Raw genomic sequence first — 9940 nt, forward strand, 5'->3', positions numbered from 1 at the left:
GGGTATTGAAAATCTTAGTCCAATAATTAAATAGAGAAGGACAATGCCAGAGTGTATGAATTAAGTTTGCGGGAGATTGCTTACACCTATCACAAGTTGGAGTCACACTGTCATAGATCTTAGCCAGTCGAGCCTTAGTATAATAGGTACGGTGGACAAGTTTGCACTGAATAAGACTGTGTCTTGCACAAATAGAAGATTTATGTACCCGTCTCAAGATCTCCGCCCAGTCTTCCTCCGATATTGCCGCCCCCAGGTCCTCCTCCCAGTGAGACTTAATTAAGTCTAGGGGCTCTGAACATAAAGTATTAATTTGGTTATAGATATACGAGATAGAGCCTTTAAGAGTAGGAATTGGTGTCAGGAAACTGTCCAAAGTTAAATCAGAGGGAAGATTAGGAAAGCTAGGAAATGTGCCATGAACAAAGCTGCGGACTTGTAAATATCTAAAGAAATGTTGCTTGGGAAGTGAGAATTTATCAGAAAGTTGCTGAAAAGTAGCAAAGACATTATTAATATACAGGTCTTTAAAGTTATGAATACCAAAATTTGACCACCGTAAGAAAACACAATCTATGAGGGAAGGAGGAAAAGCATGGTTAGCTGCTAGTGGTGCATAAACGGAGAAGGTCTGTAGGCCAAAGTAGCGCTTAAACTGGACCCAGATCCTGAGTGAGGTCTTAACAATCACATTTTTGGTGTAGGGAAGAGTGGACGAGTGAATAGGAGAGTGCACTAAGGCTTTCAAAGAGACAGGATTTGCTGACCTTGCTTCCATAACTAGCCATATTGGAGGAGGATCAAAAGCCTCATATTCAAGCCAGTATTTAAGAGTCCTGATATTGGTGGCCCAATAATAGAACCTAAGATTCGGTAGGGCTAGCCCTCCCAGAGACTTTGGTCTTTGCAAATATTGTTTACGTAGCCTAGGAACCTTCTTATTCCAGATGAAATCTGAAATCCGGCTATCTAATTTGCGGAAAAAAGACTGAGGGAGAAAGAGGGGAATGCATTGAAACAAGTAGGAGAGTCTTGGGAGTATATTCATTTTAACAGAGTTGACACGTGCAATCAAAGACAGATTAAGCAGAGACCATCGTTCAAAGTCTTTCTGGATTCGGATCAATAGGGGGGCAAAGTTAGCCTTGTAGAGGTCTTCAAATTTGTATGTAACATGGACTCCAAGATAGACAAAACTGTAATTGGCGACTTTAAAGGGGAAATCTTTCAAGGGATACATCTTAGCAGCAGGGTTAATGGGAAATATCTCACTTTTATTTAAATTTAATTTGTACCCAGATATTTGACCAAATGAATGAAGGGTGGCAAGAGCGGCGGGAACTGAGACAGACAGGTTAGAAACATATAAAAGAAGGTCATCCGCGTAAAGGGAAACTTTCACCTGAGTATGATGTCTAAATAAGCCTGTAATAAGGGGGTTAGACCGAAGGGCTATTGAGAGAGGTTCGATGGCGATAGCGAATAATAGGGGGCTCAAAGGGCAACCCTGCCTAGTGGAGCGATACAGGTGAAAATATTCTGATTGGATATTATTTGTCCTGACTGAGGCTTGCGGCGCAGAATAGAGCAACTTAATCCATGAAATAAAATTATTTTTAAAACCAAATTTCTCCAAGGCATGGAAGAGGTAATCCCACTCAACTCTATCAAATGCCTTTTCGGCGTCTAATGATATTACGGCTTCGTGGGTATTGGAAGAGGAGACATTGTAAAGTACATTGAACAAACGTCTAAGGTTAGAGAAAGAGTGCCTATTTCGAATGAACCCCGTTTGGTCCAAGGAAATGATAGAGGGGAGAAAGGATTCCAGGCGTAGGGCTAATAGTTTGGATAACAACTTAAAATCAACATTCAATAAACTTATTGGACGGTAAGAGGAGCAGGCTAGCGGATCCTTGCCTTTTTTTAGGAGAAGGGAAATGGAGGCTTGATTGAGAGTTTGAGGGAGGCGGCCCAATTCAAATGATTCGTTGAACATATCTAATAACAGAGGGGCAAGCTTGTGCCAAAACTTTTTAAAAAATTCGGAGGGAAAGCCATCTGGCCCAGGACTCTTCCCATTTTGCAGAGAGGATGCAGCCGTATTAAGTTCAGCAGTGGTGATTGGCCTCTCTAATTTTTCCACAGCTGATTGATCAAGTGAGGGAATGTCCAAGTTTTCAAAAAAATTATCAAAATCAGGAGTGCTGTCTTGTTCAGATGAATAGAGAGACATGTAAAATTCTTTAAACGCATTATTAATTTCCATGGGTTCAGTAGTATTATGTGAGTTAGTATGAATTTGTGGGATAAGGTGAGATGATGATTCCTGGCGTAACCGGTGTGCTAACAGTTTGCTGGCCTTGTCTCCATGTTCATAGAACTGGGACCTTGTTTGTAGGAGAAGTTCAGTAGTACGCTGAGTCGTGAGAACATCAAATTCTGCCTGTAGACAAAGGCGCTCTTTGTATAGCTCTGGAGTTTTGTGAGTAGCATATAACCTGTCAAGTTCAGATATGCGTTGTGTCAGTTTAGTTAATTTCTCCTTTCTAAGTTTCTTCTCATATCCTGTGTAGGAGATTATCTCCCCCCTGATGTATGCCTTTAAGGCCTCCCATAGTACTGAGGCAGACACCTCGGGTGTTTTATTTAAGCTCACAAAGAAATCAATTTGTTGAGACACAAAGTTAACAAAATTATCATTCAAAAGTAGGCATGTGTTAAGACGCCATGGTGCACGCGTAGAATTAGAGTTCTTAAAGCATATATTCATGGAAATAGGGGCGTGATCAGAAATAACTATAGCATCATATTTACAAGTAGATACTGATGAGAGCAGTCTATTATCAACCAAAAAATAGTCAATGCGGGTGAAAGTGTGATGGGCATGAGAAAAGAATGAATATTCCCTCCTAGAAGGATTCAAAGAACGCCAGACATCAGTGACAGCAAATTCCTCCATAAAGGACTGAATTACCTTCGCTGACTTGGACGGAGCACAAGCTCTGGGGGAGGAACGGTCCAGCTGAGGATCAAGCCAGCAATTAAAGTCTCCACCTAATATTAAGTGGTGTGATGACAAGTCAGGGAGAGTCAGAAAAAGATGTTTAAAGAAAGCATCATCGTCAAAATTGGGAGCATAAATATTAGTCAAAACCACCCTGGTGTTGTGAATCTGGCCAGTAACTATGACAAATCTACCATTAGGGTCAGAGATAGTACTTGAGTGCACAAAGGGAACAGATTTATGCAACAAAATAGCTGCACCGCGAGATTTGCCTTGAAATGAGGAATGATAAATCTGACCTACCCATCCCCTCTTCAATTTAGAGTGGTCTGAGACCTTGAGGTGGGTCTCTTGCAAGAAAATTACATGGGCACCAAGATGGTAAAGGTGGTGCAGTATCTTACTTCGTTTTATCGGATTATTGAGCCCTTTACAGTTGAAACTTGTAAATCTAATGGCACAGCCACTGGGTGATGTTACATTGGCTGAAGTCATAGCTAGCTAACGGAAGCATTATGTAAGAGTGATGATCTGAAGCAAAACTGAAAGTAAAAACGTGACTGATGTGAAACAAAAAGAAAGAAAACCAGAAACAAACGCATAAAAACACACACATACATTATCCCACCCACCCACATGAACTTTGGCAGAAGCATCCCCCCAAACGGGATGCGCGCGATATACCCCCTTTAACAACCTGTCACACCTGTATAGTTCTAAGGAGAGCCTATGATAAACTACTACTGAACTACAACGACCTAGGCGTTGGAATTGTGACATGGGGTTAAATCAATGAAATTACACTGTAATAAATGTACTTATAAATGAGCCGGATAGCTAAGGTTGACTAATACATCAATACACGAAACAATCTTATTGAACAATAAGTGGAAAGCGTTTATGCTTGAGGTATTCTGCACTCAAAATTATCACCATGAGCCATGTTAGGGAAAATCAAGAATGAAAGGAATAAACAAGAAAACAAAGTCTGTGTCCCATCAGAACTGCAGCTCACTGAACACAATACGAGGCATCCAGGGTGAGTAATAAGTGTAGTCCTCAAGGCCAGCAACAATAGCAGCTAAATAGCAAGCCAACATGTCTGCTAAATAGAGTCAGGGGTGACTCCCTTTTTAATGTTTTTCTCAATGAAATCCGAAGCTAAGGCCGGATCCTCAAACCTGTGGGTCTGCCCGCCGGGCAGAGTGATGCGTAGCGTTGCCGGGTAGAGGAGGCCAAACTTGACGTTCGGGCAGGAATGGAGCTCCTTCTTTACTGTAGCAAATGCGGCCCGCTTCTTAGCCACCGCCGGGGTGAAGTCGGGGTAGATCGAGATCCTCCTGCCCATGTAGGAAAGCGGGGAAGCTTCTCCGGCTCGACGTAGAATTTGGTTCCGGACTTGAAATAGGTTTACCCGCATGACGAGTGGACGAGGGGGCTCGCCGTCCTTGGGCTTGGTGCGTAGAGTGCGATGGGCCCGGTCCAGCATAGGTTTGTCATCAAGACCGAGTATATCTTGTAGCAGCTGGGCAGTGAACTCGGTGGGACGAGGACCCTCTGTGCCTTCAGGCAGGCCCACTAGGCGAATATTATTCCACCTTGAACGACTCTCCAGGTCCTCGCATTTCTTTGACAGGGAGTCAACAGTGGCTGTTAGCTTGCTAACATTAGCTCGGAGGTCGGATAGCTCCGTATCGTGAGCATTAGCCGAGAGCTCGAGGTCCGCGATTGATTCGCCATAGGAAGCAAGTCTGTTCTCAAAGGGCTCCAAAGCCGCCACGATCTCTCTTTTAACTGCTGTTGAGACGGTAGTTTCAAACTTACTGAGGATGTCTGAGCGCATTTCGTTCATCATTTTCCTCATGCTCTGCAGCAAGGTGGCATCGGCATTAACATTAGCAACTGGCTGACCTGGGGACTCTGGTTCAGGTGATAGTCGGGGCTTGCCGCGGCCTGCTTTGGGGGCCTCACCTCTCCCTCGGTTTGCCATCGTTGAGCGCCCGCAACCAAAACTTTTTTTACATATGGTGAAAGGCTGCAATATTAGAGCTTAGCGCCGGCGCAAATAATGAAACAGTGTAATATAAAAGTATGGAAAAAGTCACATTCCAGCGGAGCCTCTGCGAAACGCGTCTTACATCCTCCTCGTTCCGCCGGACTCCTTCGGCTCAACAGTGTTATTGCAGTCACAGGTAAACTGGGCCAATCAGAAACAGATGAAGTGGGATGTAATATACACATGGTACATTGAACGGTGAGGGTCTTTTGGGGAGAGCGGAGGGGTCGGTCACTTCTGACGGAGCAGGAGTAGTTCCCAGCATGCCTCGGGGTGGCGTGCTCCAGAACCAGCTGGTTATTTGGTTCCTCCAACAGGGAAACGTTGTTCTGGTACCAGATGTAGGAGGGTGGACCAGTCAGAGGACAACTGGTGATACAGCTCAGTGTCACTCTCTGGCCCTCTGTCACCGTGGCAACAGGGGTCACGTCCACGCTCAGGCCTGAATAAGTAATATATAGTATATAATTAAACCGCTGTAGAGTCCTGACTGTTTAATATTATTAGTATTATTGGCCGACTATATATAAAGTATTACCTGTGACGGTCAGAGTTGTACCATGTAAATCACCTTTCCATTCATGGTGATATGTTGTGAACTTGAAGCGGTACTCTGCTGAATCTGTGACTTTGAGGTCAGTGATTCTCAGAGTGGAGCTTCGTCTCCTTTCGTCAGAGTACTGAGCACGGCCTTTATATTCAGAGTCTGTCTTGAGGTCCCTGGGCTGTTGATTATCTCTCCATATATACCAGTATTTATCTGATATATAGGTTGATCCATACGTTCTGTATGTGCAGGAGATGTCCACTGACGTTCCTTGTAGAACACACATGGTTCTGGTGGTGTAGGACACTTTGTAACAACTGTAGACAGAGACACCTGAGAAAGGAATAGCACCAAGTTCTTGAAGCACTAATCTGGTGAATTTGTAGTCTTAGTGTTTACTAAGAGAATAGCAATCTGGTATAGTTCAATGAGAAAATACCAGAGTAGAAACTACAATAGTAGAAACTAAAAAGATATACTATAATAGAAGCTGTAGTTTATGGAAGTAAATCTGTCTCATCGGATTTTGAAAATAAAAAGCCATTGATTTTTTAGCTCTGAATTTTTCTGATTTTTTTTCTTCTGAATTTAACTAAATATTCAAAGTAAAAAAATGCAATAGTCTAAATTCAGATTCATAATGCTATGTATTCATTTCAACTTAGATATTTTCAACGTCCCCAAATTCTACATGTCAAATTCAGCTGCAAAATTCAAGGTACGAAATTCAGCGTTAACGTCGGGGGACCCAGGAAAGAGCAATCGATCCCAGATGCTAGATCGCGGTCAAGCAAGGAGAGCGAGCAGGAATAATAAGAGCGTCACTCGTTGGATACCTGACTCTGATGCGGGGGGAAGGCATGTGCAGAGCAGGTTTTAGCCTTGTCAACGAAACGGCTGTGATGATGGGTCTCTCTTTCTTGATACAAACGTTAATTCTAAACAGCATTTTACACAGTAGCCTATAATAGGAAATGCTCAAAGGTAAATCAACCTGACTGTAGCTTTTTATGGGGAAAGAGGCAACGATGGTGGACCGTATCACCCTATCCATTGAATGGGATTGTAAAATGCAATCAAATCAAATGTATTTATTAAGCACGATTAGGTGGGGGGGGGGGGGGGGGGGTATTTATGTTTTTGTTATAATGCACACCGGTTTTTTTTAACCCTTTTACTGCAGTTTGTGAAATAAACAATGAACTAATGACTGTATGTGAAGTGTGCATGTGCGTGTTGTGGCAGCCCGGTTCACGAATATTACTCACACACACGGAATGCACCACACTCAGATTCCAGGGTGAGCCGAAGTCGGCGTTTATTCGGCTCAATGGGTACAAGGCAATGCAAATATTAGATCAACTGTGGCCTCCATGAGACTCTCCGTTATCAATTGACTCTTTGCTGGTCCTTCTTGTTCCCCCCGGTGTGCGTCCATGCTCGTCTTTTATGCCGACTCTCCCCCCCTCCGGCCAGGTGCGTTGCATCCCGGTGATTGCGCCGGGTGCCGACGCACGCTCTGCTGCCGACTGGTGGGTGAAGGCGGTATACCCCGTCGACCACTACCCCCCGGTTCCCCCGGGTGGGGAGCGGGTTGTCACAGTGTGTGTGTGTGTGTGTGTGTGTGTGTGTGTGTGTGTGTGTGTGTGTGTGTGTGATTGCAGTGACTTGGCTGGATTTGCATGCAGCTTAGGCCTAAGGGTAATTGTAGTGGGTTAAGACCCCAATTTATTAGGGCACCAATTTGGGGAGATCTGAGGTCCCTTTGCCTACTGGTGTGAGTCTGGGGCGATCTGAAGCCCGCTGTGGCACGAGAGAGCAGAGCCCACAGTATCGTGCATTGAGTGGCAACTGAAGCGGCTGCAGCCTGTAGCTCCAGTGGACGCACGGCGTGCCTCGGGAAGAAGCGCCTGACAGCAACCTGATTTAAATTCTCATATCTCATATCATCCTCTTATCTGTATCATGCCACTCAGTGCGCTATGCTGTCGGCTCGTTATGCCACCACAGAGGCATATCAACCGTTTTGCTTCAGCCAACGGTGTCCAAAACGAATGCACCCATCCCGAGTGATCGATGATGATACAAACGTTACGTTTTAAGCTTGTGCATGTTTCCGCACGTGAACCACTTCAGGCCTGATGCCTGTCTACGCTTCAAACTCGTGCATGTTGCAAAAAATGTACAACAGCGCCCCCTGGGGTCACACTTTCCGGTGGGTCGCAGAATACGGTGTAACACCCGCTCGCTCTCCTTGCTTGACGGCGATCTAGCATCTGGGATCGATTGCTCTCGATTGCTCCCGGCATGTTGAATTTGGGGACGTTGAAAATATTTAAGTTAAAATGAATACATAGCATTTTGAATCTGAAGTTAGACTACTTGACTTTTTTAACTTTGAATATTTCGTTCAATTCAGAAGAAAAAAAATCGGATACGTTATTTCAATGCATAAATATTCAGAGCTAAAAATTCAATGGCTTTAATTCAGTGGAAAAAAAATCCAGGTACGTTATTTCAATGCATAAATATTCAGTGCTTAAAATTCAATGGCTTTTTATTTTCAAAATCCGATGACAGATTTACTTCCATAGTAGTTCCTACTTATTCCTTTGGGATCACTTGACAACATTAACATTAATTAAAGCAGTCATTAACTTTAACTGACATTGAATAACCAGTTCACTAATGGTCTAGTAATAATTGACTAATGGTGTCCATGTTAACTAAGGTATTGATTTATACATTAGTTCATATGGCTAGACTTAACCCTAGCTCTAACCTTACCCATGAACCCTAACTCCTGTGCTAATATATATTAATGCTTATTACTGCATTTACTGAATCAACAGTAAATTAATGTACCCATATTGTCAAGTGTTACTATTCTTTCTAATATGTATTCTTAATAAGTGTCCTCTTATATATTATGATAGAGAAACTATTCCCTCCACCACAATGTGACAGAAAATATGTTTCTCTTATAACTTTCCAGAGTGTGAAGTATCTTTCTACTGGTAAGGCTGCACACATGCGTTGTCCATTCATAACACATGTAGTTATTACAAAAAGCTCCATAACATCTGCCCTCATGTCAGTGTGGAGTCGACTTACACTCTAAAGGGGAATGGAGGCGTTCGTATCCTTCAACAGCGCAGGAATAGCTGTCATAGGAGGTAGGGTATATATAGAAACTTCCACTGGTACGCCGTCCGTTCTTGTACCAGATGTAGTTAGGGTTACCAGCTAGTTCACACGTGTGACCACTGGAACATTCCAGATATGGTTTGATATATGAGACCTGCAGATCTGGGTCCAAGAGAAAAACTGTTATTCATAATGGTTCAGATTACAGACTTTCACACGCACTCACGCACGCACCCACACGCACACACACACACACACACACACACACACACAAACACACACACGTTGGGTAGTCTTATAAGTCATCAGAGTATACCTGTCACTGATAACTCCACTCCTGTTGGACCAGTAAATCCTGTCTGGTTTGTTATGAACCTAAACTTGTACCAAGCAGAGTCAGTGTTTCTCAGGTCTTTGATTATCAGGGTACACTTTCCTTTACAGCTGGACAAGCTGCAGATGATCTCTTCACAGCTGTGTTCAACACGACCTGCATAGGCTGTATCACCTAGCAGTCCATTAGGTTGGTTTGCCTCTTCAGTAAACCACAGTCTTTCTACCGGGGCAGAGCGGTACTGTAGTTTGTAAGGGTATTCATACGCACACTCTGGGTGCTGGCGGCGTGCGTGTGCGCGGTGATGTCAGCGTTCAGGAGGTCCACCTCCAGCCGGTCGCTCCGGTAGACGGCCCCCAGCAGAGCCCCCCTGCAGCGGGGCTGGGGGTGCCCTGACAGACCCTGAGGGTGGAGGGGGTGGAGGTCAGAGACACACAGACACCACAACAGTCCAGTGGTCTGGGGGGTGTGTGACTGCCTGCTCTAAAGGTTGTGGGTTGGATGCCAGGTGTCCCCTGTCTAACCCGTAGGCATCCTGGAGCCAGACGGCCCCTGAGGCTCCGTCAGACCGTCCTCCTACGCGCCTCACTGCTAACAAAATGGACCCTTGTTTTGAAAAGAGGAGTGTGAGGAGATCTGTGTTCACCCAAACGTATACAACACATATTGAAGGAACACAAAGACACACAAAGGGAGTCTTCTTCTTCTTCTCCTTGATTATTGAGGCAGTTGTCAGGGACGCGGGAAGTCAGTTTGAGTTGGGGTTGCTGAGAGAAAGTATATATAATGACGTCATAATAAATGATGCGCAACATTCATGGTTTACGTAGTAATACGGCCAGCAACATT

The 9940-nt window shown here is 44.2% G+C and overlaps 1 long non-coding RNA gene across 1 annotated transcript; it reads right to left on the reverse strand.

Annotated features, from left to right (window-relative positions):
* Positions 1 to 5213: 5213 nt before the first annotated feature.
* LOC311372669 lies at positions 5214 to 9613 on the reverse strand. Its single transcript, XR_014642040.1, has 4 exons — positions 9074 to 9613; positions 8725 to 8919; positions 5602 to 5943; positions 5214 to 5505 (listed from the first exon to the last, which is right to left on the reverse strand). It is a non-coding gene; the product is annotated as an uncharacterized lncRNA (long non-coding RNA).
* Between the last annotated feature and the right edge of the window lie 327 nt (positions 9614 to 9940).

The sequence above is a fragment of the Micromesistius poutassou genome, assembly GCF_964030765.1.
Source record: "Micromesistius poutassou genome assembly, contig: SCAFFOLD_3464, whole genome shotgun sequence".
In the NCBI taxonomy this organism is placed as follows: domain Eukaryota; kingdom Metazoa; phylum Chordata; class Actinopteri; order Gadiformes; family Gadidae; genus Micromesistius; species Micromesistius poutassou.